Here is a 27,089-nt window from a genome sequence, read left to right as displayed (position 1 = left end):
TATAGATGCTGGCGAGGGTGTGGAGAGAAGGGCACCCTCCTACACTGCTGGTAGGAATGTAAACTGGTACAGCCACTCTAGAAAACAGTGTGGAGGTTCCTCAAAAAACTATCCATAGAACTCCCTTATGACTCAGCAATAGCAAAGCTCAATGTCTTCTTAAGGAGAAAACATATAGGGAATTCGTACTTTGGACATTGTGGGTTTGATTCTAAGTTTAGCCTTAAAAACTGGTTTCCAGTACTTGATACAGAATTCCTCAGTTGCTGGGCTCGCTTTTATTACCTACTCCCTCTGGTTGCTCTTTTCTTATCACTTAAGTTCTGACTAAACTAGATTCTGTTAAGCATAGCCTAGTGTAGGTCTGTTGATCAGTTTAGCATTATAACTCAGTAATTTTGTCAGCTCAGTAAATGTAGGATGGGTGAATGAATGAATGAATGAATGTTCTTCTACTTCCAGCCTCTTCACTTAGGTCATAATCCTGGCTATCTGACTTTCCAGATGCTGACCTCATTATTTACCTAGGTCACTGTATTCACTGTCCCTGACTATTATTCTCAGTCTTCCAGTCAAAACCCTCCTAGTTAATTTTGTCTTCTTGCCTGATTTGAAACTCTCAGTACAAAATTTCTCATAAATATAATAGGCCTACCCTTCTATCTGCTTCATTTTTTCCTTCATGGTACCACCGACATCATCTTTACAATTTTGTTCTTATGCCTTTACCTATGCCTTCTTCCCATTTGAGTTTTTAATCTTTTTATGTTTTTTCTTTATTTTTGAGAGACAATGCGATCAGGGAGGGTCAGAGAGAGAGAGAGATACAGAATCTGAAGCAGGCTCCAGGCTCTGAGCTAGCTGTCAGCACAGAGCCCCACGTGGGGCTCAAACCAACGAACTGTGAGATCATGACGTGAGCTGAAGTCGGATGCTCAACTGACTGAGCCACCCAGGCACCCCCTTCCCATTTGAAATTTGAATTTAATTTTATAAGTGATTCATTATCCATTCACATTTTAATCTGATGTCCTTGTTTCTAACCTTGATTTTGATCTTTATATCATGTTGTTCACATACCCCTTTCTATATTTATTATATTTTGAGAAAAATATGATTATATCAATAATAAGTAAATGAAAGCTGATATCAAGCCCTATCTGTAAGAAATAGCATTCAACAACCTTGGCAGACTTTGTGTTGTACTGTTTGCTATGCCTCATTCAATGGTCCTTATCTTAGCTCCTTGATGAATTTTCAGAGATATTCTATCCTGAACTTGGTCTCAGTTACCCTACAGCTGCTCTACCTCTGGGTTGCTGCTAACAACATCCAAATCTTAATGTAAAATTTAATTGGGCTATGTTGGCATTAGTGTAGAATGTGTCTAATAGTAGATATCACATGTGAAAGGAGGAGGAACTAAGAGCAAAATGCAACATTGTTGCAGCCAGTAAAGACCATTAACCATTATATGTTGATATATTTATTGTGTTCCCTTTATTATCACCATTTGTTGAACTCTTAAACAAGAAGAGATACAATTTAAATTTAGAAACAATATGATGCTAATCTTAATTAGTAACTGTCACAATAGTTAAGAGTGTTACTGATGGTCAAAGATACAATACCTGCCTACTAGGAGCTTATAGTTTGTATAGTCTTGTTGCAGAGATTAGTAATTAGATCCTAAAACTAATTAAGCGGGAATTACTAGTCTATTATTCGCCAAAATGAGCAATAACAAAAGGCAGTCAATGCTATAAGAATTCACATCAGAGTAACCTCTACTAATATGTGGAAGTCTTCATAGTAGAGGGAGAGATTTAGCTTACATGTTTTTGTATATATATATATATGTATGTGTATACATACATACGTACATATACACATATTATATATAATATATATATATAAACTGAGCATTGAAGAATGAAGGGGAAAGGGTCTTTTGGGGAGAAGGAAAGATGGACCACTGTGATGTGCTGTCAGAAACAGGGAATTAGTGAGAATGAAGAAAATTTTCAAACAAAGAAAGCATGGCAATGGGAAGGAAGTTGGTATGTACAGGAATTAAGGAAATTGGAGATGAGATCCATGTTGGTGAAAATTAAGATATAAAATTGGAAAGGCAGATGGAATCCAGAATTTATTCTTTGTGGGTGATGAGAACATACAGTCATACAATTAAAACTCAATAAGGGTTTGCTAAATAATTGAGCAAGGAAAAATGATGAAAGCAGTATTTTAGGAGTTGACCTGGCTATAGTGTTCAGAGTGGTATGAGGAATGATTCTAGTCAGAGATACCAGCTGGGAGAAAATTGCAATCATTCAGATGTAGAGCAATCAGAACTCAAATATAGTCATGATTGTGGAGACTTAAAAGCAGAGGGTGGATATTTCTAAAACATATTAACAGCACTCTCCTTGTCTCTTCCCTATCAGCTCTATCCCTAGTCCTACCTAACCATAATTTTAACTGGAAAATATCTTCTCCTTACCTTTTGGGTTGATTTTGGGGAAGTTGGTTACTACTCATAAGGTAGAATCAGATTGGGGAATGGACCTTTGGGGTCACTCAAGCCTCTGACCAGTGAGAGCATAATATATCTCTAAATGACCTAATAAATATGCCCTCAAAGTTTGACTGCTCAGGTAATAAACTCGGGACGCACAGATACCTCTGGGCTCCCATTTGTGAGATCTGGAAATGCATGACTAGACAGAAAATCTCAAATATCATAAAGGTCTGATTTGCTCAGGGGGGGGGGGGTTAGGAAGAATGTTATTTTTGTTTGTACCATCCATCACCCCTTTTTCCCCCAGAAGGAAGGTTCTTAACTATATAGCTCCCAACTCTCACTGCTCGACTCCTCAATAGCAAATTGAACCATGGTGGTTCCTCCTTCCTGCTTCAATTCAACCAGATCAACACCAAAAAACTATATGCTAGCAGAAATCTCAAGTCCATCCCAAGCTTTGTCTTTATCCAGAGACAGTCTCAAAGATCCCAAGGGTATTCTCATACTTTGTAAGAAACAGTGCTCATTAACTTGTCCTTTGCTGTGTGCCTAGTTCACCCATCATTATCAATTATGCTCCCAGTTGGCCTTTCTTTGGGTATTTCTGACATTTCTTGAAGAGTAACAACTTGGCCAATGTATCATGACTATATTCAACTTTCTGTTGACCAAAAATTGTATATACACATTGCTTTGTTTTATTCTTTAACATACCCTCTCCCCATGCTATAGTTATTGGAGTATTTTCTTGCCTACTCAGAGCTCCTTTTAGATAAGACCAGGGCTTACTTTTCTATGTTGTAGGTTCAGCATAATGTACGCCCCACAGTAGGCTACCAGTATATATTTTTGAACTCTTCTGGTTTCATGCATTTTTTAAAGTATGTTCTATGCCCAACATGGGGCTTGAATTCACGACTCCGAGATCAGTAGTCACATGCTCTACTGACTGAGCCAGCCAGGCACCCCTGATCCTCCATGAAGTTTGGAGTCTCAAATGTGGAAAATACCTCCTAACTATCAAACTCCCTGGCCTCCCCAGCCCACAGTCCCAGATATATACTAGGCCTAATTTTTCCAGCAGTTGGCATAGGAAATGTGAAATTGATGGCTCTGCTTGTCAAACCTGTCTGTCTGCACAGTGTAGAGTAGCACCATTTAGAGGAAGGGTGTTTGGAAAATTAAACAAGGACTGTCTGAATAGGAGACCTATCGGCCTGCAATGGAATGACAGGTTTCTGCCCACAAACTGGGGTTAAGACCTGAATATTGATGCTCCTTTTCACCCATTTGTGAGTAATGGGTCTCACCCCATTAGTGGGTGAATGTGTTACACCACTGAAAGTTGTTATGCATTCTCTGTAGGTCTGTATGAAGGAGCGGTAGATATACATAAATATATACTTGCTGACAGATCTCTGTATTTATCTGCCTGTCAGTGGGAGCAGACAGGGCAAGCTCTTTGATGGGCAAGAACTGCAGGTCAGAGCTATGCTCTTGCTGCTGCTGCTGCTACTGCTGCTGCTGCTGCTGCTGCTGTTGCTGCTGCTGCTGCTGCTGCTGCTGCTGCTGTTGCTGCTGTTGCCGCTGCTGCTGCTGCTGCTGTTGCTGCTGTTGCTGTTGCTGCTGCTGCTGCTGCTGCTGCTGCTGTGGCTTTATCATTTGAGTCCCAAAGGAGGCCAGGGGAAGCTTGTCAGTTGTCATTCTAGCCTAATCCAGGAAGCTAGTTCTGGTCACTTACAATATTAAAGAGATCTTGCAAATGTTGCTTGCCAATGTTGTGTGGCCAGTGGAGATGAGGTCTTATAGCCATGGTCACCTACCGTCTCTAATGTTTCAGTTGTACCTTGAGAGTCTCCTACCTTTCTGCTATCCCCAGGCCCTGTCTCTAATACTATCCTGGTGCTGTCTTATCCTCCTGGATTCTGACTGTCAGGTGCATTTCATGCTGCAACCTCTACCACTTGCTGTCTCTTGACCTCTGCCCTACTCAAGAGACACAGCCTCTCCCAGTTGGAAAAAAATCATTGTGCTTCAAGCTTCTGAGGGAAACGGTCTACTATCTTCAGTGCTTATTTTAGCAGCAGTCACACACCTACAAATACATACATCACAGTGCTTGGTCTTGACCAACAATATGCAATATGCCTTGTGAAGAAAAAGACATTTTTCCTCTAAAGTAACAACATAGTAGTGATGGCAAACTGAATTTATTATTATTTTGTATATAACTGAGGAAAACAAGTAGAGCCAACTTGTGTTTTTAATCTAGGCCTGTTTACCATTTTAATTTGATAGTGGGAATTAATTGTGCAATTCTTAATATAACTACAGTACAACCACAATTAAAAGACATTCTTTACAGTCATTGCCCCTCCCTCTCATGCTTATAAGAGGGCATGGACCATTCTTTTCCCCAAAATTCAATTTTCCTCAAGATTGTGGAATTATTGCGAAATAAGTGACAGGAGTATTTTTGTTTTTTGGTTGGTTGGCTTGGTATCCATTTAATAAAAGTCTGACCGAAAGACACAAGGAATGGGACTCCTCTTAGATAGTATTTCCTGACTGTGCCTTTTTCTAAAAGGTAGGGGGAAGAACAGAAGAGTTCTGTCTCAGCCAGAATTTGGAAGGAAGAGACTAACTCATCAGAGAGAGGTGAGATGTTGTGAAAGGGCCTATTTCTGAGTGTCAAAAAGGTAGAAGACAGGTGTTTTACTGAGCAGGAGGGGTACTGGGCTCAAACATAGAGATTTCTATTCTGAATTATCTTTCGTATATTTTCTTCTTATTGCTATTATTAATGTGTCTGGGATGCAACAAAAGCAGACTGATTTTTCTGAAGACCACCTCCAATGGAATAGATGTTAGTAATTTGATCAACCAGATTGACAGACAAATAAAAATGAAAAAAAAAGAAACTCTGTTTACAATTAAGGATACTTACTGAACACAGGCTTTTTTAAACAATTAATTGGACATTGATATTTGGGAGTTAGAAGCTGATACTTCTGTGGGAGTCAGCTAGTTAAGAACCTTATTTGACTTTTTCTTGCTATTGATAAAAGCCCTAAAACTCAGCAAATATATCTAAAGTTATTTTTAAAATAATGAACTTGTAGTTTTGCTATGAGAGTCTGTACCTGCTTAAAATGTTGAAAGGGAATGATTCATTAGGAATGAAGAATTTTTGAGCTGCCGTTGTACAGCATTATCTAGGACAGTGTTTCCCAAGTGTGTCCTTGATCCTAAGTATCATTGGGGTGACCTGTGAAATATGCACATTTCTGGGTCCTACTTCAGATGTAGAGAATCAGAAACTTCTATGGAGCAGTCTTGGTATTTGCATCTGATACAAGAAACCTAGTCAGTTGGTATGATCAGGGAAATTTGAGAAACACAACTGTAAGAGATGTTTTTTAGAACCCATGAAAATAGTGATGTATCAGTTTGTTCCATATAAAAGTGATCCTACACTTCTTGTGTTTTTCCCAGGAAGTCAGAGGCATTTCCGGTGAGTAAAGGAGGCTTTCTCTAGATCAGAGTTTGTTGCTTTCATCACATAAAATAGAAATTCCTAGATTAGGAATTTTGAGCTTAAATTGTAGTTCTGGCTGAAATTCTGAACTATATGACCTTGTACTTCCTCATAGCTTACGTGTTCACATTAGAACAATGATGAGATTGCATGAAATGTTATTTGTGAAACATTACCAGCTCTACATCATTACAAATATTAAATAACTTCTGTGACTTTGTTTCGGGACCATAACCACATATGATGATTTTTGTGCTTGATGGGAGTATATACGCAGGTTTAAACATGTTCACAAATATTACTTTCAGACTTTTTACCTATTTCTGAAACTAAGTTAAGTTACAGTTTAAGCTATTGAACTCTTTAGAAAACTGCTGTTCTGCTTTTCCCTGTTAGAAGCATCTTCCAGGATAACTGTTCGCAAGGGCTTTTCATATTGAAGTCACATGATGAATAAGAGAATGAATGAATGAACCAACCAACCAACCAACAACGTGGTGCCAGTGCCTGTCCTAGGTGCTAACACTTCCAAGTCCATAGAGGCAGGAGAATTATACCCTTCGGCTAAATGCTGAAAGACTAGTAGCAAAAACAATTTTTAAATACATATAAATGGTCGTAGCCTGGGAGTGCTACGAAGCTATATCAAGACTGCTTGGCTGGGTGCAACAACAAAAATAGGAAAGGGAGAGATGCTGCTCCAGAGTTTTGAAGGTGAAGACAGAGAAGTCTAATGGTAGAGGTTCATGTTTCCTAAACTCCCTTGTCAGCTCAGCATGTCCTCAGTGTAAATACACATGTGACAGTGGCCTATGCACTCATTCACACTTCAGAGGGGCCCTTGGTTTCCTTTTCTCCCTCCATTTTAGCAGTGGGCAGCCTACAGCCTTTTGATGCAGCTGACTTTGTACATTACATGACTGAACTCAGCTATGCCAAACATCCTCGAGGAAGTTGACATTTGTGTACTTTGAAAGAAAAAAAAAGAAATGTGAATCCCAACTGCTTCCTCCTGCCCTTTTGATTAAGAGAACGGTAAGTCAGCAGGAGAGGTGCTGCTTTTAACAAGCAGGGGTGTGCAGAACTGATTGGTATCTTTCTTTGAAAAAAAGTAGAAAAGATTGATGTTAAACAACACTAATCAGAGTTGATTACAGGGACTGAATGAATTCATTGATGGGAAAGAGCCATGGTTCCAGAGACAACAAAAGAGATTAGATAATAGTCAGAGGAATAGTATTTGGAATTGTTCTTCTCATCTCTGACACCCAGGAAATCAGTGCCCCTAGCTCTTTAACCACTCCTTGGAATAGACTTATCTGTATACTGAGTGTGCTTCTCTGCTGGGAATGCTCTTCTCCTTGAGCTCCCATAGCTGGCACTTTCTCTTCATCCAAGTCTCAGCCTTCCCTGACCATCTCATCTAAAGTGGTGCTTCCGTCAAACACTGGGGGGCCCTACCCGCCTCTGAAACCCCATTTCCTCCTATTTCCAAACATCTGAGTGCTCTGTCTAGAACAACCTACAGGTTGCTGATTGGACCATACCTTGCCTTTCTCTGTTATTTTAAAAACTTTTTAATTTTATTTTGTATTTTTGATGTTACCATAACTTGGCATTTCCTTCCATCCTCTCTAGTCTTTGCCCCTTCCCATCTTATAATTTGCAGCTTGGGCATCATCTCCTCCAAAATTGTTATTGAACCTCCTCATTAAAAGTCAAGGTCCCATGCCTTGTTCTCACATAGCTATTTGTGCTTAACTTGAGTATAGCGGCTGTCACCCTATGTCATAATTCATTGGATTTTACTTTCCCTTCTCCCCAAAAGACTAAAATATTTGAGGGCAGGGACTCTATCTTTAATGCTAGCAAAATACTCAGAACATATTGGGTGTTTAATTAATAAGGAATCAATCAATACTTCCTTCTTACCTTCCTGTGTGTTTTAAAATCACTGCCTAAAATAAATACCCAGAGGAAGAAATTCTTATACCAAATGTGTAACTCATCAGTTATCTCTTTACCAAAAAAGTAATAGGACAAAAGAAATGGGGAATCAAATTTTATAGGTTGTTTCAGATAACAGTCTGACTGTAAATGAGGAAACCTTTGGAGAAACAGTTTGTTGGGCTAATGCTCTAATTTCTGGCCAGTGAATAAATGTGTTGCTTCTTGTACAAAAATTAGGCTGCTGTTTACATAGGCTTCTCCTTTAGGAACCTCCAAGTATTCAATATACATCATCTGCCTAATGCTGTATTCTGCCTTATGTTAATAAACTCATGCATACTGACTATACCACCTGAGTACCTTAGAATCTTGATAAATAGTACCTAGCAAATGAATATATGAAAGTCATTATTTTTAATAATCTCCTACATTTAAACTCCCACAGAAATGTATTTTCTTCTTATATAGCAACAGGTGGGTAACCACATGTCCATTCAACACATGGAAAGTAGAACGTATAGAGAATCACCCCAGGCTTTTAAGTGGAATTTATCACAGCTAGTTCATGATCACATTTTAATGTCATTTTAGATTTTACTAGTAACTCCATTGGGCCTAGAAAGGCATTTCTAGGATTTAGTAACATCATGAGAATGCTACTGAGCTAGTGAGAGAAGAACGTGAAGCATTTTATGGTTCAAGGTGATGGAGTCCCGTGGAAGCCAAACACTGGTTTACTGTACTTGCCCGAATGTTGGTTGTACCAGTGCCTAAAAGATGGGGCAGCTCAGGAACCTTTATATCGCGGCCATGAAACTTTCATTTTCACTTTCATCTGAGATAATTGTTGAATTGGTCATTTTTATATTTTTTCATTCAATTCTCAATCACATTCACCAGTGTATCTTGGATATCTTTCCATATCAAAAAAAGAGGGAGATACCTTAATCTTTTATTCAGAACCACAGTATTCCTTTACTTAACTGTGTCAAAGTGTATTCCACCAGTCCCTACTTATAAACAGTTTTTGTCATTTCAAACAATGCTCCAGTGAAAACCTTTGTACATTAGTCATTTTGTAGATGTGCTGGTTTTCTGCAGGATAAATTCTCAGAAGTAAAATTGTTGGTCAAAGGGTTACATGCATCTTAAAATTTGAGAAACTTTGCCAAATTGATTTCCAGAGGGGTTGTATTAATGAGCAGTCCCATTGGTAATATATGAAAGTACCCCTTTAACCGTAGCTTCCACAAAATAGGGTCTTTTTAGACTTTGGATTTTTGCCAATTGTTAGGTAAAAGTTATCTTCTTTTATTTTTAGTTTTCCTTATTATAAATGATTCTGAGCATTCTTTAATGTGTTTACTATCTGGGTGTTTATTTTTCTATAATGTGTCTGTTCATCTCCTTTATTCCTTTCTATTGGATTCTTAGTCTTTTTCTCAATGATTTCCTGCTACTTATATATTAAGGAGATAATCTGCTCATCTATATGAATATTGTGAATTATTTTATCTTCATGAAAATATTGAAGTTTTCTTTCCCAGTTTATATTTTAAAAAATTCCTCTTTATGGTACATATATTTTTGCCAGACAGAAGTTTGTTTTTAATTCAGTCTTTTCTATTATGGTTTCTAGATATTGAGTCATAGGTAGAAAGTCTTTCCCCATGCCAAGATTATAAAGGGATTTACCAGTGTTTTCTTTTAGTACTTTGATAGTTTAGGTTTTTATATTGAAAAATATGATGTCTAGAATGAGAATTTTAATCCAGAACATATTTTCAGGATAAAGGAGCCTCTGAAGAGAGAGAAACTATAATGTTCCCAGAGCTCACTGAGCTGTGGCTGACCTACTGTCATTTATATACTACACTAAATCGCATTCCTTTCTGCCAGTGGGATACAATACAATTACAGTGAAAAAGAACCATCTGGATTTTAAAATTAAACTTAAAAATGGTCATGTTTAGCCTTTGTTTTCTATATTGCCACTTGTCTTATTTTTGTTTGTTTGTTTGTTTCATTATTTCTGAGAAAGCTGTCTACTAGTAGAAAGGCCATAAGCTAATGGCATTATTTCAGTTCAAATTCTAGAATCCTATACATTTCAGCACTAAAATATTGTTTCTTATAAAATACAAACTGGTATAAAATAGTGCTGAGAACCTTCCCCTTGGAGTCAGAGGCCCTGAATTCATTTGCTGTACCCCAGAAAGTCTGTCTTTACCATGACAGCCATCTGGATAAAACGGAAAGAAGGAGATTGTTGTTCCAATAACAATAAGAAAACCAATAGGTACATTTTTCAAAAGTTCCTTGCGTTTTATAGAAAATTAGTTCCTGAAGTTATTAGTTGATGATATTTTCAAATTATATATGAATTTTTGGAAAGGGGCTTTAGGTAGAAACCTTTTTCCCCCCATACTCCAGTTAACATTTGCTTACCCTCTTCTATATTTTGATTTCATTTTCAAAAGTGGTCTTCCAACAAGTATCTGTTTTAGGTTCTAGGGTAAACAAAATAGACACATACAGAAGCTCCTTATCTTGAAAGAGCTAATATTTGGAGGGTAAGGGCAGAGAATAAACACACATAAAATACAAAGCATATGAGAAGTCAGTAAGTACAATAGCGAGCAATAAATTAGCAGTGTAGGTATGTCAGAGTTCCAAACACATTGAAATGATTGTTTGTATCACAGCAGAAAGCAGAACTAAATATAGGTATGTAACCAATCATTTATGAACATATTGACTCTATATAAAGCCAAATTATAGCTTATGTCAAACTTTTCTACAGACATCTTCCATGTAAGCAGATATTCTTCTCTCTCATCTAAGCCAGACTCACCATCACACTTTAAACAACTCTATAGAATCTGTTACTGAGAATGAAGGATTAATGCCGATGTGACTAAGAGCTGGTGAGATTCTTGTTTAAATCATGTGATGTGATTAACCTCAGTAGATGAAGCATGATAATCTCATGCTGGAGTAAGACTCATTAGAGGTGAAGACCTTTCCTCTACCACTAATGTGGCATCTCCCTGTGGAGCTCCAATAAAATTATGATGCTGTGAGTTGTTTACTGAAATTTCTTTAGGTTTATATTCTTTTTTTAAATTTTTAACATTTTTATTATTTTTGAGAGACAGAGGGAGACAGAGCATGAGTGGGTGAGGGGCAGAGAGCGAGGGAGACAGAATCCAGAGCAGGCTCCTGGCTCTGAGTTGTCAGCACAGAGCCCGATGTGGGGTTTGAACTCACAGACAGTGAGGTCATGACCTGAGCCAAAGTCAGATGCCTAACGGACTGAGCCACCCAGGTGCCCCTAGATTTATATTCTTGACAGAGTAATGTTCTTTGGTTGGCACTCAAGTTCCCCTGTGATCTAGTCCTAGTTGACCCCAAAATTATCAATTTTACTTCTTGCTACTCCCTTTCACAAACTAAATGATTTGCTTTACTCAGTGTATGATAATTTTTTTGTTCATGTGGTTTATTCTGCTTCAAATGATTTCTCTTTTTTTTTCTATATTTTGAAATACCATCTCTCCTTCAGTAGTTAGTTTAAGGACTTCTACATCTGGAATCTTCTTTCTTACCCATTTCTTAAAGTCATGACTCGAATATATTTAATCTAGCTAAGTATTTGGGCACCTGAGCGGCTTAGTCAGTTAAGTGGCTGACTTCAGCTCAGGTCATGACCTCACGGTTCAAGAGTTTGAGCCCCACATCAAGCTCTGTGCTGACTGCCAGAGCCTGGAGCCTGCTTCAGATTCTGTTTCCATCTCTTTCTGCCCCTCTGCTGATCATGCTCTGTCTCTCTCTGTCTCTCTAAAATAAATTAAAAAACATTAAGTTTTATAAATCTAGCTAGCTATTTTTTTTTAATCTGGTGATCTGTTTATCAATCATTTATCATGTCTACTCATTCTCTTAAGGTACTTGATATTTGTTGTATAATGAATAAATGAATAAGTAGTGAAATGGGGATAGAGGACAGGTATGGAAATATGAACAAGCAGTAAAATGAAGGTGATCTTGAATAGATCTTATAGTCTGCTTATGAGAAAATATTAAATGAAATATAAGTGTACCTTGTTTAATTGGTCTAGAATTAGAGAGGCTATCTGGTAGTTTCTTAGGCTGCTGCCATGTGTAAGATAATCTGGAACAAGGTCTCCTCTTAGAATTTATAAGGAATATTTCTAGTTGATGTATCCAAGCTGCCTCATAGGAGTGTAGACTTTGCTGACCTCTCTCACTTGATACCTGTTGGCATGCTAAGGTTGGATCTTGTTTCTTACCTGAATTCTAAACATAAGAAAGCTAATACATTGAATAAGGCTTTTGTGCCTCCTGACTAATTGAATCTAGTGTTTTCAGACATTATTGCTTTTCTCAGGATTTGGGCAACAGATGGTTTATTTTTAAAATTCCATTCTTTCTGAATATTTTCCACAGATAAAGGATGTCCTGAGAGAAGAGTAATTAAGGCATTAACTAAGAAAGGCCTAGTTCTTCAAGGAAAGGCAAGCACCATGATGCAACTGGTTGTTACAAAGAAGTGAATTATGGGGGCATATAGCTTGGCCTCTGTCAGTAACATAACACACTCATGTCTGATGAGACTAGAGGGTGAAAATAGCACTTCAATCCCAGAGTCAGGTTTAGTTATGAGTTGAAAGTGAAGTCAGTGCTATTTAAAGTTTTATTTTATTTATAGGACTCATTTGTAAGTGTAAGGTTTCCAAAAAAGAGTAGAAGACATGGTTCCTGACCCAGAAGCATTTTAGTATGGTGAATATGATGAATCTAATATAAGTATTGTTAATACATATTACTAAAATTTACAACAAATATACAGAGTAAGTGTATCTAATTGGAAATATCAAATTAAAGGGATTTTCTAACTATTCTATATGACGTGTGGGATAGGGCCACCAGGCCAAGTTATCATTGTTTCATGCAAATGCCACTGGACCTCATAATCAGACAGAAAGAAAAGAATGAAATCATCTCTGGAAACTGATGAATGAGATTCAGGAATTACCTGGAGGCTGAGAAGAGGGAGGTAAGGGGGTTTAAAAAGTAACAGTGACACACAGACTGCTCACAGAGTAATCCTCAGCAGCACAACCTCCACCTGAACCCCTGCCGTACATCAGGTCTTCACCACAATCTGCCAGGAATCTTTTTTCTACAATTTTATAATGTAATTGCTCTGTGATTTGATAATAGAAGTTATGCCTATACATTTCCATAATCACCTTCTCCAGAATACATCCATTATGCAAAGGAGGGAAACATGTATAGCAATAAGGATAATGTTTTATTTTAGGTGTACTAGGTGCTTTCACGTATATTATCTCATTTGGTCCTCATAATAAACCTCTGAGATAGTTGCTATCCATTTTAGAGGTGCGAAAAATGGAGTCCTAACGAAGGAATTTTTATAAATTTTATTTGGAGTTCTGTCTCTCTCTCTCTCTCTCTCTCACACACACACACACGCACACATGCACACAAACACAGTAATAGAAAGATAAGAAAGCAAAAAGGAAAGCTGTGGGCGTGGTGTACAAACCTAATCTGAAAAGTGATCTTGAGGGAGGTTTGGAACCAGCCCAAGGCAGATGTGACTCTTCATCTGCCTGTTAATGAATTTGTGACATTTGACAAGTTTTTAACATTTGTGAGTCTGATTTTTCTCATTTATGAAATAACACAACAATAATGGTGGTATTTTGAGAATTAAAAATAGTGTTAGGCAAACTACCCAACCTATAAAAACAATCAATGAAAGTTAGCCATAATAAAAATAATGATTATCATTATTATCTTATTATCCATAGCAGCAACAACAAAGGTGGGATAATTCTTAAATTTGTTGAAAAAAGGATAAGGTACTTAAAAGCTGAAGTGTAACACCTAGGTGTTTATATGGAAGAGAGGGTTAAAACCCTACCTCAGAAAATCATCCTCAAAAAATAAACTACTGAAAGGTGTTGTAATCTAGAAGTCAATTACCTAAGAAATAACAAGAATGTCACCTCTCTGTGTTCTTCTTTCAATGTCCTTAGCTTTGAAGAAATCCTGAGGCCCAAGTACGTTTCAGGGAAGCATCTCTGTATCTTCAGAAAAAAACAGAACCCTCCACAAACTATTTTGGTGCAAACACTATAATAATTGTGGGGCATGATGAGGATACTTTTGCTTCCAACTCCATAGAGATCCCAAGATCTCTATAAAGACATGCCAGAGAGTATTATGAAGTGATACAAGGATCATGCATTTCAGGGAGCAGGACCAGGAAGACTTGTGCAGTTTTGAGAGGTGTCACATATAGCCTATGCTGCTTCAGCAGCATCTAGCAATCAAAAACAGTGTGCTGATGGAGCGTGTCCAGAAAGATAGATAGCAGAACAGTTCATAGAGATGTTTTGGGTCCCTCCACCTAAAAGAATGAAAAGAATCTTTCTTCTTTCCCCAAAGTGGAGGAGGAAAGATTTCACAAACTGAACACAACCCACCAAAATTCAACAGTGGTAATTGTTGATTCAGAGGATTATAAGGTTTTTTTAATTATTTTTTTAGTACTTTCAAATTTCTTATAACATGAATGACTTTTATATCATCTATTTTAGAGATATTTCCTCTTAAAATATATGTTTTTTTAGTACAGAAAAATAAAAAAATTTCTCATAACCTTGCTACTCAGGTATAAGATCTTACTGGCATTATTTTTTAAGCATATAATTGGAAATTCAAACAGAATAGAAAAAATATATAATTGTATAATAAATATAAATATAAAGATATGATTATATAATATATAAAACATATAATTCTCCTTGTCCCTCCAATCAAAAGTGTCTTGTATATCTTCCCAGAAAAAAAATGTTTATGTATATCCCAGTATATATACAGATAGATCTTCATTTTATCCATGCAAGAGGCTTTATCATGTATGTCATATGTCTTGTCATATAATATATAAATCTAACTTTTTTGGCAACCTTATAGATTCCTTGTAGGGGTACCACAGTGGTTTAACCAGTCACTGAATATTTGGTGAACACTATTATATTTATAATCAGAAAAATTTAATATGTTTTTTATATGTGTTTGCTAGACCTTAGCCTAGAGTAAACTAAAAACTTATGGCTTATTATATGGTCACAGGAGAAAAATCACTGAATGTTTGTGTGTGTATGTGTGTATATTTGTGTGTAACATATTGGAGGTGATTGCCTTGATCCATAATTTTACAGTAGAAAATGTCAGGATGGCCACAGGCAAAGTGGATAATGTTTCTTTGTAATCCTGGCTGAATTGTGGCCTCACATAGAAGTTGGCATACTTCTAATGAGTTTTAATGCAGTCACTGATTACAGTGTCTGAGACTTTACTGCAGTTTCCATTGAGTTAAAACTCATTTTGTCTTCAAAATAAAAGTCTTTGGACTTCTGCAAGGTGCCAGTGTAGGAAGATTCTGAACTCAGTTCCTCCCCTGGACACAAGAAATCTACAGCTTTGTATGGATTTTCCCCTCTGAGAAGGATCTGAAAATTAAATTAACAGGATCTCCACAACAAAGTATGAAAGGACCACATTGAGATAAATAAGAGAGGCAGAGACATAGTCCCACCCAAACTCCAACTGCTGGTGTAGCAACCCTTGTAGGAAAAGATCTCATCAGTCTGGTACTTCTAGAGGAGTGAGAGGCTAGTGCCCCACATCAAGTGCTCCAAGATGAGCCTCTAAAATTTCTGGCTTAGAAAACCATCAGGGCTGACCTTGCTTCAAGGATTCACATGCTATCTCACTTGCCTTGAGACCCATAGGAATAATAACAGTTTGAAAAGCACCTGGACTGTGTAAGAAGGACATTTATTTGCTAATTTAAAATCATATGCTGGAGAGGCAGGGGACAGTTGAAACATGGCCTAGGGATAGAAGCCCTGGTGGACGCTATTTTTATACTCTCTACCAACCCTGTTGGCACAGGCAAGTGAGTTTAGATATGACACTCTCCAACCATTTTGATAAGAAAGGCAGGGCAAGTGGTTACAGCACTACAGCACTTGCTGAGCAAGAGAGTGTGGGTGGTTCAACACTACCTCACTCCCAGGCTGGGGCTGACAAGCACAAATAGTCGCAATATGCTCCTAGCCTAAAGTTGGCACCTGCACACAGACAAGACATCATTCTGCTGCATTCTTGGAGTCTATGGGTGCACCCAGTCAAGACATTTACCTGCTGCCTTTCTGAAGCTGGCAAGAATGCCCTGCTCTTACAGTCTCCAGCTGCCTAATTAAAGCCAGTGGGGGCACCAATCCACACAGGGGATGCCCGTTATTTCCTGGCGCTCGAAGCCAAGAGGGCTGGTATTCTTGAGCTCCATGAAATCAGAAAGACAGTTCTTGGTGGTCTGCCACCTTGAGGGCACTGAACAGATAGCAGACTGAAACACAACCCCTATGAAAAAGACCTACATACTTAGCCTGGAGCTTCAGCCTAAGGGATAGGCTTTAGGTTTCCCACATATCTAGAAACTGAAGTGGTGCTCCCAGGGAATGTAAATAGGAAAACGCCAACCTTGGGCACCCCATTGGCCTCACTACACATTGACAAGACACCATAAAGGAGCTTATACACTCATTTGGAGCTCCAATTTTTGCAACTTTTGCCCAGGGGACACCTCCAGAACTCCTGGTCTGAGGGCCAGCAGGGATTATGATTGCAGACCCACAAGACTGTATATGTGTATATATGTTAGTTAATTAGTTAGTTAGTTAGTTAGTTAGTTAGTTTTTAGATTTAAAACAGAGAGAGAGTGGAGGAGGGGCAGAGGGAGTGGAGAGAGAGAATCCCAACCAGGTTCCACACTATCAACACAGACCCCAACTCATGTTCAAATTCATGTCCATGGGATAATGACTTAAGCTGAAATCAAGAGTCTGATACTTAACCAACTGAGCCACCCAGACACCCCAAAAATTGATATTTAACTTTAAAAAGGATAGGCCAATGGAGGCATTATTGCTACCTGCTCTCACTCTTAGTCAAGATTATTCAAGGTGAACATATCTGACCAAATCCTAATGAACATGGTTATCTTCTCTACCCTTGTAGTGCAAACTACATGCTGTCAGTGCAGAGCCCAACATAGGGCTCAAACTCACAAACTGTGAGATCATGGCCTGAGTCGAAATCAAGACTTGGATGCTTAACAACTGAGCTACCCAGGCACCACATATGTACTTTAAAAGGTACTGGGTCTGGCTTTCAGTTATCCGGAAACTAGGTGCTCAATTAAATTCCTCCCTAGGAACACTGACAGGTCTTGTCATATGTTCAATGATAGGAACATATCAATAAAATCAAGTGGTTTAGATAATCACAAATGTTTGAGACACAACCAAGAACTAGAGCAAAGTTGAACAGTGAAGTTTATTAACACATAAGTTCACTTCTTCAAGACTAAGGGGGACAGCTGCTTTGCCTTATACATAAAAACAAATACACAGAGGCAAGAAAAATGAGATAATATTTCAAATGAAAGAGAAAATGTTTCAAATGATAGAAAAAGAGAAAACCCCAGAAAAATACCTTAATGATAGGTCAGTAAGTAATCTACCTGATCAAGAATTCAAAATAATGGTCATAAAGATGACCAACAAACAGGGAAAGAATTGATGAACACACTGAAAACTTCAACAAAGATATAGAAAATATAAGAACCAAACAGAACTCGTAGAGCTCAAATGTACAATAGCTGAACTGAAAAATTACACTAGAAGGATTCAACAGCAGACTGGATGAAGCAGAAGAATGGATTAGCAAGCTGGAAGACAAAGCAATGGAATTCATCCAAACAGAGCAGCAGAAAGATAAAAAATTAAATGAAGACAGTTTAAGGATCTATAGGATATCAAGCAGAATAACATTTGCATTGTAGGGGTCCCAGAAAAGGGAGAGAGAGAAAGGAGCAGAGAACTTATTTTAAGAAATAATGGTTGAAATTTTCCCTACCCTAGGCAGGGAAAAGACCTCTAGGTCCTGGAAGCCCAGTGAGTTCAAAGTAAGATGAACCCCCAAAAAATCCATTCCAACACATTATAATTAAAATGCAGAAATTAATGACAAACAGAGAATCTTAAAAGCAGTGAGAGAAAAATAGCTACATACAAGGGAAACTCCATAAGGCTATCCGCAGATTTCTCTGTAGAAATTTTGCATATCAGAAGAGAGTGGCATGACATATTCTCAAACTGCTGAAAGGAAAACACTTCCAACCAAGAATACTCTACCCAGCATGGTTATCATTTACATGCAAAGGAGAGATAAAGAATCTTCCAGACAAGCAAAACAAGCAAAAGCTAAAGGAGTTTGTCACTATTAAACTGGCCTTATTTGCAAGCTTTAAAGGGACTGCTTTAAGCTAAAAAGAAATACCACTAATTAATAACAAGAAAACTTATGAAAGTAAAAATCTCACTGGAAAAGATAAATATATAGTAAAGTAGCAGATTAATCATTTATAAATATATACTGAAGGTTAAAAGACACATTAGTAAAAATTAAAGCTATAATGATTAGTTAGGGGAGACATAAAAAGACATAAAATGTAACATCAAAAACATGAAAGAGTAGGGAGTAAAATTATAGAACTGTAGAATGGTATCAACTTAAAATAGAATGTTATGCATATAAGTTGTTTCTGTAAGCTTCATGGTAACCACAAAGCAAAAATTTATAATAGGTACACAAGAGATTAAGAGAAAAGAATCTAGACATATCACTAAAGAAAGTCATTGAATTACAAAGGAAAAGAGCAAGAGAAGAAGAAAGGGACAGAAGAACTATAAAACAGCCAGAAAAAAAAATTAACAACATGGAAATAAGTACACACCTATCAATAATTACTTTCAATGTAAGTGGATTAAATTCTCTAGTCGAAAGACAAAGAGTGGAAGAATTAATAAAAAAAAAAAAAAGTAAGAGACTCACTTCAGTGTAAGGACACACACATACTGAAAGTAAAGGGATGACAAAAGATATTCCATGCAAATAAAATGAAATGAAAGCTAGTATAGTCTTACTCATATTAGACAGGGTGTACTTTAAACAAAAAGTGTAATAAAATACAAAGAGAATCAGGGCAGTACATAATGTTAAAAAAATCAACCCAGCAAGAAGTTATAACATTTGTAAATATATATGACAACATAGAAGTACCAAAATATGTAAATCAAATATAACAGATCTAAAGGGAGAAAATTGCAGTAATACAATAATAGTAGGACACTTTAATACCCCCACCTACATCAGTGAATAGATTTAGATTATCCATACAGAAAATCAGTAAGGAAACAGTGACCTTAAACAACACATTAGACCAGATGAGCTTAATAGATATATACAGAACATTCTATACAAAAACAGCAGAATACATATTCTGCTCAATTGCCCATCGAACATTCTCCAGGATAGAGTATATGTTAGCCCACAAATAAGTTTCAGTAAATTAAAAATACTAAAATCATATCAAAAATCTTTTTGGACCACAATGGTACCAATTACAAAGAAAAAAAACTGGAAAAACTACACATACATGGAGACTGAACAACATGTTACTGAGCAACGTTGGAGTCATAGAAGAAATAAAAAGAGAAATAAAAAAAATAACCTAGAGATGGATGAAAACAGAAATACATTGAAGTCTGTGGAATGAAGCAAAAGTAGTTTTAAGGAAGATGTTCTTAACGATATAGGCCTATCTCAGGAAACAAGAAAATTTTTAAATAAACAACTTTTCACACCTAATGGAACCATAAAAAGAAGAAATGAAGCCCAGAGTTAGTAGAGGGAAGGAAATAATAAAAATTGGGGCAGAAAGAAATGAAATAAAGATTAAAATGCATTTGAAAAGATCAATGAAACTAAGTGCTGGTGCTCTGAAAAGGTAACAAAAGTGACAAACCTTTGGCTAGATTCTCCAAGAAAAAGAGGGAGGGTGCAAATTAATAAAATTGTAAGTTAAAGAGGAAACATCATAACTGATACCACAGAAACACAAGGGATCATAAGACTCCTGTGAACATTTCAGATGACCTAGGAGAAATGGATAGATCCCTAGAATCCTGCAGTCTTCCAACACTGAATCATGAAGAATAAAATCTGAATAGACTAATTATTAGTAGTGAAATTGAATTGGTAATAAAAAGCGTCTGTCGCCAAAAAGTTCAAGAGCAGACAGCTTCACTGCTGAATTCTACCAAATATTCAAAGAATTAGTACTGATTTTCTCAAACTCTCCCAAAAAAGAGAATAGGCATGAAAATTTCCATTTTCTGAGGCCAGCATTACCAAGAAATGAAAAGCAGACAAGGACACCAAAAAAAGAGAGGAGAGGAGAGGAGAGGAGGGAAGAAAGAGGAGAGGGGAGGAGGGGAAAGCAGAAAAGGGGAGGGGAGAGGAGAAGGAAAAGGAAAAGGAAGGAAGTTAGAGGCCAATACCCCTGATTAACAATAAGTGCAAAATTCCTCAATCAGATATTAGCAAACCAAATTCAATAGTACACTGAAAGGATCATACATCATAATCAAGTGGGATTTACTCCAAGATGTAAGGATGGTTCAACATACACAAATCAATCAACATCATACAACACATTAACAAAATGAAGGATAAAATTCATATGACACCTCAATATATACAGAGATAGCATTTAACAAAATTGAACATTCATTTGTGATAAACAGTCTCAACAAAGGGGTTATATACCTCCACATGAGAAAAACCTTCTATGACAAGTCCACAGCTAATATTATACTTAATGGTAGAAGATAAAAGCATTTCCTCTAAGAATAGGAACAAGACAATGATACCTACTCTCCTCACTTGTATTGAATATACTATGGCAAGTCCTAGCCAGAGAAATTGAGCAAGAAAAAGAAATGAAAGGTATCCAGTTTGGAACTGAAGAAGTAAAATTGATACTATTTGCAGATTCTATGCTGTATATAGAAAATCCTGAAGACTCCACCAAGAAAACAACAACAAACTATTAGAACTCATAAATGAATTTAGTAAAGTTACAGGATACAAAATCAATATTCAAAATTGATGTTCTTTTTTTTAGAGAGAGAGAGAGAGAGAGAATGGGGAGGGCAGAAGGAGAGAGGGAGGGAGGGGAAGAGAGAGAGAGAGTGAGAGAGAGAGAGAGAGAGAGAGAGAGAGAGAATCTTAAGCAGGCTCAACAGTATGGAGCCTGATTTGGAGTTGATCCCATGACCCTGGAATCATGACCTGAGCCAAAATCAAGTCTGATGCTCAACCAACTGAGCCATCCAGGCACCCTCCAAATTGTTGCATTTCTATACACTAATAATGAGCTACCAGAACCCAAAATTAAGAGAACAAAACCTCATCAAAAAGAATAAAATACCTAGGAATAAATGTAACCAAGGAGATGAAAACTGGAAGGCACTTAGGAAAGAAATTGAAGGAGACACAAACAAACGGAAAGGTATTCTGTGCTTGTGGATTGATAAAATTAATATTGTTAAAATGTTCATGTCACTTAAAGCAATCTACAGATCCAAAGCACTCCCTATCAAAATTTCCATGGGATTTTTCACAGAACTGGAACAAATAATTCTAAAATTCATATAGAACCCCAAAAGACCCTACCTAAGTCAACCAAAGAAATCTTGAGGAAGAATAACAAAGCTGGAGTGATCACACTCCCTGATTTCAAACTACACTAAAAAACTATGTGATACTGGCATAAAAACAGCCACATAGATCAATGAAACAAATAGAGAGCCCAGAAATAAACCCATATGTACATGACCAATTAATTACTATAAAAGCAGCAAGAATATACAATGGGAAAGAATAGTCTGTTCAATAAATGGTTGGACATCTACATGCAAATGAATGACACCAGACCACTGTCTTACATTATATACAAAAATTAACTCAAAATGGAATAGACTTGAATCTAAGACCTGAAACCATAAAACTCCTAGAAGAAAATGTAGGCAGTAAGCTCCTTTGACATTGGTCCTCGTGATGCTTTTTGGATCTGATTCTGAAGGCAAAGGAAAACAAATGGGACTATATCAAACTAAAAAGCTTCTGCACAGTGAAAGAAACCATCAACAAATTAAAGGCAACCTACTGAATGGGAGATTTTTATAAATCATATATCCAATAGGGGGTTAGTATCAAAACATATGAAGAACTCATACATTTCAATAACAATGAAACAATATAATTTTTAAATGGGCAGAACGCCTGAATAAATATTTTATAAAGAAGATATACAATGGATAACAGGTGCATGAAAAGATACTCAACATCACTAATTATCAGAGAGATACAAATCAAAACCACAATAGGATATTACCCTACATCTGTTACAATGGCTATTATAAAAAAGACAAGAAATAACAAGTGTTGGCTAGGATATGGAGAAAAAGGAACCTTCATGCAATGTTGGTGGCAATGTATACTGGTATAGATACTGTGGAAAACTGATTAGAGGTTTCGTAAAAAATTAAACGTAGAACTATTGTATGATCCAGCAATTTCACTACTGTCTATCCAAAGTATCTATCTGAAGAAAACAAAAACACTAACACTGAAAGATATATGCACCAATATGTGTATTGCAGCATTGTTTACAATAGCCAAATATGGAAGTAATCTTTGTCTATCCATAGATGTATGGATAAAAAAGATATGGTATGTATACACAATGGAATACTACTTAACCATAAAAAAAAACAATAAAATCTTACGATTTGCAACAGGGATGGACCTTGAGAGTATTATGCTAAGTGAAATAAGTCAGTCAGAGAAAGACAAATATCACATTATTCCCCTTATTTGTAGACTCTAAAAAACAAAACAAAGTAAACAAAACGCAGCCTCTTGGATACAGAGAAAAAGTTGGTGGTTGTCAGAGGGGAGGGTTTGAGGATATAAAATGGGAGAACTTGATCAAGAAGTAGCAACTTCTAGTTATACGATAAATGGCATGGGAATATAATGTAAAGCATAGAGAATATAGTCAATAACATTATATTAATTTGGTATGGTGACAGATGATAACTGGATTTCTTGTGATGAACATTTCCCAATGTGTACAAACATCAAGTAACCATGTTGTGCACCTGAAACTAGTATAATTACGTATGTCAATTATACCTCAAGAAAAATAAATAAGTCCCTAAAAACAGAGAAAATAATTTTATTTCCATGGCAGGAAATCTGATTCCTTTCATTTTGTCTCCTAACATAAATAAAGTAACTAAGAAATCATTAAGAAGTTGATATAAAAACGAATCCTCTTTTGAATATATGTTCTCCAAGTACGTGTAAGGTCCCAGTTATCTAAGACAGAGCCAGATGCAGGAAAATAATTCATACCAAGACCTATTGTAATGCTAGTAAAAAGGCAGTTAAAGCTTTTTGAAACCATATTGCTGCAAGTTGAAAAAAAAAATAACCTATGTGCTTTTGAGTTGAAGGAAGGATTTTGTTTGTGGGCATTGGCATGATTGCTCTATGTAAAATGTGGAGGTTGCACACATCTCTAATACAGAAAAGAAAATGAGCACGCAAGCCATATTCTAACCTTGAATATGTGGTTGCTTTTAATGACACAGTGCATCAAGGTCAAGAGAAGGTGCCCTCAGCAGATGGAAGACTTTCAAAGTGAAAAAGCTTCATTTACATTTAAAATATATTGCATTTCACATGATTTCTGAGGAGCACTTGGTTGTTGCAGTTATAACCATGGCTCATTTCTGTAATCATGTGTCAAGTAATTGACTTACCTCATATGTTTCCCTGGCAGGTGTTTTCTGTGGAAAGGCAGTGAGAAAGGTAGAGGAAGGTATTCTTTAGTATCCTGTTGTAAACCCACTAGGTGTCACTGCTTTCAGTGGGACTTTGGAAAGAAAACTGTCAAAAGACATATCTGTGTCTTGGCAAAAAAACATATTTCATGGCACCTTGACTGTTAACCTCTAATGTACATGGAGACCTACATTTCTCATGTTTATTTGTGCCTGTAGTCCCTTTATTTTGAATTTTTTAAGATGGAGTTTTGCAATATTTATATTTGAATCCTATTTTGTTCGTAAATAGTTTGTGGAAGCTATTCTAAAATATTTTTCTGCCTTAACTTTTTAAATACCCACTGTAATTAGTAAAGACATTTAAGTGCTTTGGTAACATAGAACGCATTCAGAAGGTTTGATCTCACATCGTTGATATCACACCATTTAGGGATGAGATGCCACGGGCTTTCATGCCAGTGGTATGGAAACAATTTTCTTCTTTATTTTTTCTTATCCTGCCTCTCACTCTGTGTTCTTTCTCTCTTCTTGCTCTTCCTTTCTCTTTCCCCATTTCATGAAAATTCATTTATCTGTGACATTTAAAGACTGTCTGAAAGGTGTCTGAAGCTGTGGCTGGCTGTGTACATCAATAGTTTCTTGGAATGTGGCACTCTGTCAATATTTGGGGGCCTCAGTAACCGCACGTAAATGCAGTGCCTGCCAGCCATCACTCTCTTGGTGTCTCAGTAACAAGTCCAATGAATGGATATTAGCATGTCAGATTCTTTTACAACTGGCAAGACTTTGTTGACGGTATATGGGCATCTTGCATTTGCCTCTTGCACCTTTCTGTTTGTGTATATGATGTCATTTTTCCCTCTGTGTACAAAAACAGGAATCTCTGAAACATGCTATTATGAAACCAAAATAAGTTGCATCATTGTACAATCTTGATTTGGTGGGTTTTATAGTATATAGCTATATGCATAGGCAACACAGTCTTTATTATATTTGAGGTATTTCTTTTTTGCTTAGGTTATATGTGGGCCAAATTTATTGTTGCTATTTTATGATAGAAATATATATATGTTAAGACTTTATAGGTGAAGTCTCCATAGTTTATGTATGAGTCTAGCATGGTAGAGATCTAGCAACATAAAAAGAAATATTAGTAGGTTGGAGAAACAAGATTATTCTCTGACACAAAAACTATTTTCATTTTCAAACATCTCTTAATTATCCTTTCTACTTCTCAGTGAAATAGGCCATATATAAATTAAATCATTAAAGCGTTGTTTTGTCAACTTTCCCATGAACTACCCTAGACAATAGCATATTGGCCTTCCGAGGTTTGTAAGAGAGACCAATATTAGGGTAACATTTTAGTTATGGAAATACTATGTACTCTCAACCTATGTATAATCTTGATGATATCCTCTAATGAGAATATGTCAGGAATCTGAACTTTAAAGAAAGGAACGTGGAAGATGAGAGTTTACCAGAGACCAGTCTTACCTTGGAGATCTGCATCCAATCTAGGCTAGGTATGGAAAGATTTGCCAAGCTTTAGGTCCTTCTCGGATTAAATAATGCAGATTTCCTATATCCAAGAGACTATCCTGGAACTATGAATGCTCTTGGATGGAATTATTAACTACCACTCCCTTGGACTCATCACACCAGCAGTAAGTCCTAAGTTGTATGGACTCACCCAAGCTTCATTTCATTCACAGATCTTTCCCAGCTTGGATTTTCTGTTCAGGTCCCTAATATATGAGTACTCACTTTCATGTAGGATCTGCTGGACACCATGGCAAGTTTCCTTATTAGGACTGAGGAAAAAAAGTACCTATTGAACAGTATTAATATAGTTTCAGTACAACTTAACACTAATTCAGGACTTCTAGGACTTTAGAAAAGAAAATACACATATTAATTGCCTCATAATTATGAGTCATATGTAAGTCTAAAAGTTCACTTGATCAGCTATAAATGCTGCCTGTAGATTTTATGACGTAATATATAAATCATTTTTTAAGTCCAGTCATCATCGTTGGTAGGCTGAAGGCCTCTTGGGAGTGTCGTATTAAACTAGACAGCATAGATGGACAAAGAAATAACACAAGGACTCCAACCACCAAAAATCATCTGGCAGTGTAAGGGTAGGTCTTGAAATTTAAAAAAAGACACAAGGATTGAGAGAACAGGAAAAAGGAAAGCCTAGGTATACGTGGATTTGTAACATGGCCTGGATCAAGAGATTTGGTATTTTTCTTCATAATTCATTTACAAAAAAAAAGTATAGTAACATCCACAGATGCGAATGAAGAGATAATGCTGTCCTGTCTCCTTTCTGTACTTAGACTGTTTTTGTGATCCCATAGAGGAAGAGGGAGAATCCAATATATACATGGCATCAATTCATACTACCAAAACTTCATTTCAAGATATAATAGAGATTTTTAGCACCTTCCATGGATAAATTAGAAACATCTCTATTACTAACAGTAAGATTCATCTGCTGGGCTAAGAATGTAACCTCCTCTTGATCTGGATTCAGAATTTTATGAATATACATTGTATCCGTTCTTTATTATATACTCTTTGTTTAATGTTAGCCACTAATTCTTCCTGGGGAAGAGGAGGAAACCAGAATAAGGTGAGAATAAAGAATCGTCCTACAGAATTTATAACTAAGGATAGAAGGAATTTTATTTTCTTTTGGATCACTTTAACACATTTTGGAACTGTAGTTGAGATTTGATGGGCTGCAATCTAATCATGTCTTTTCATTAATACTAGAATGTTCTCTTGCCTAAAGCAGGAAAGATTTGGGGGGTTCTTAGAGATCCTAGCTGCTTCTTCAGCTCTTTCTTTTCTGGTATATATTTTGTCTCCTGATCATCGAGTAAAGTGACAGAAATGGGGACTCTGGAACAGAGTGCTGAAGTACCTCTGATCCCACCTCAACCGGGAGGGCATATATATTGACTCTTCAGCATTGGCTACCCCTGCCAGAAAAGAAATAGCTGTCTGACTGGATGGCTAATAACAGAGCACTTGATGGAGTTGTTTACAAGGTCTATCTTAACATAAAGTGCAATCTACTATTGCTTTGGAGATGACCTTTGTTGGTGATAGACATCACTCAAAGAGAGATCCACAATCCCTACCCCAAATGGCATAAAAGGTAAATCGTCTATGTAGT

The 27,089-nt window shown here is 36.8% G+C and overlaps 1 long non-coding RNA gene across 1 annotated transcript in view; it reads left to right on the top strand.

Annotated features, from left to right (window-relative positions):
- Positions 1 to 27,089, top strand: part of LOC115291765 — a 597,304-nt gene that overhangs the window by 486,138 nt on the left and 84,077 nt on the right. Inside the window, exon 6 of the long non-coding RNA XR_003908662.1 lies at positions 5,112 to 5,182. This is a non-coding gene — a long non-coding RNA (uncharacterized LOC115291765). The remainder of the gene's footprint in view (positions 1 to 5,111; positions 5,183 to 27,089) is intronic.

Source organism: Suricata suricatta, chromosome 5 (assembly GCF_006229205.1).
Source record: "Suricata suricatta isolate VVHF042 chromosome 5, meerkat_22Aug2017_6uvM2_HiC, whole genome shotgun sequence".
Lineage (NCBI taxonomy): Eukaryota > Metazoa > Chordata > Mammalia > Carnivora > Herpestidae > Suricata > Suricata suricatta.
Note: the sequence above shows the minus strand (reverse complement) of the source record. Positions and strands in the feature narration are given on the sequence as shown.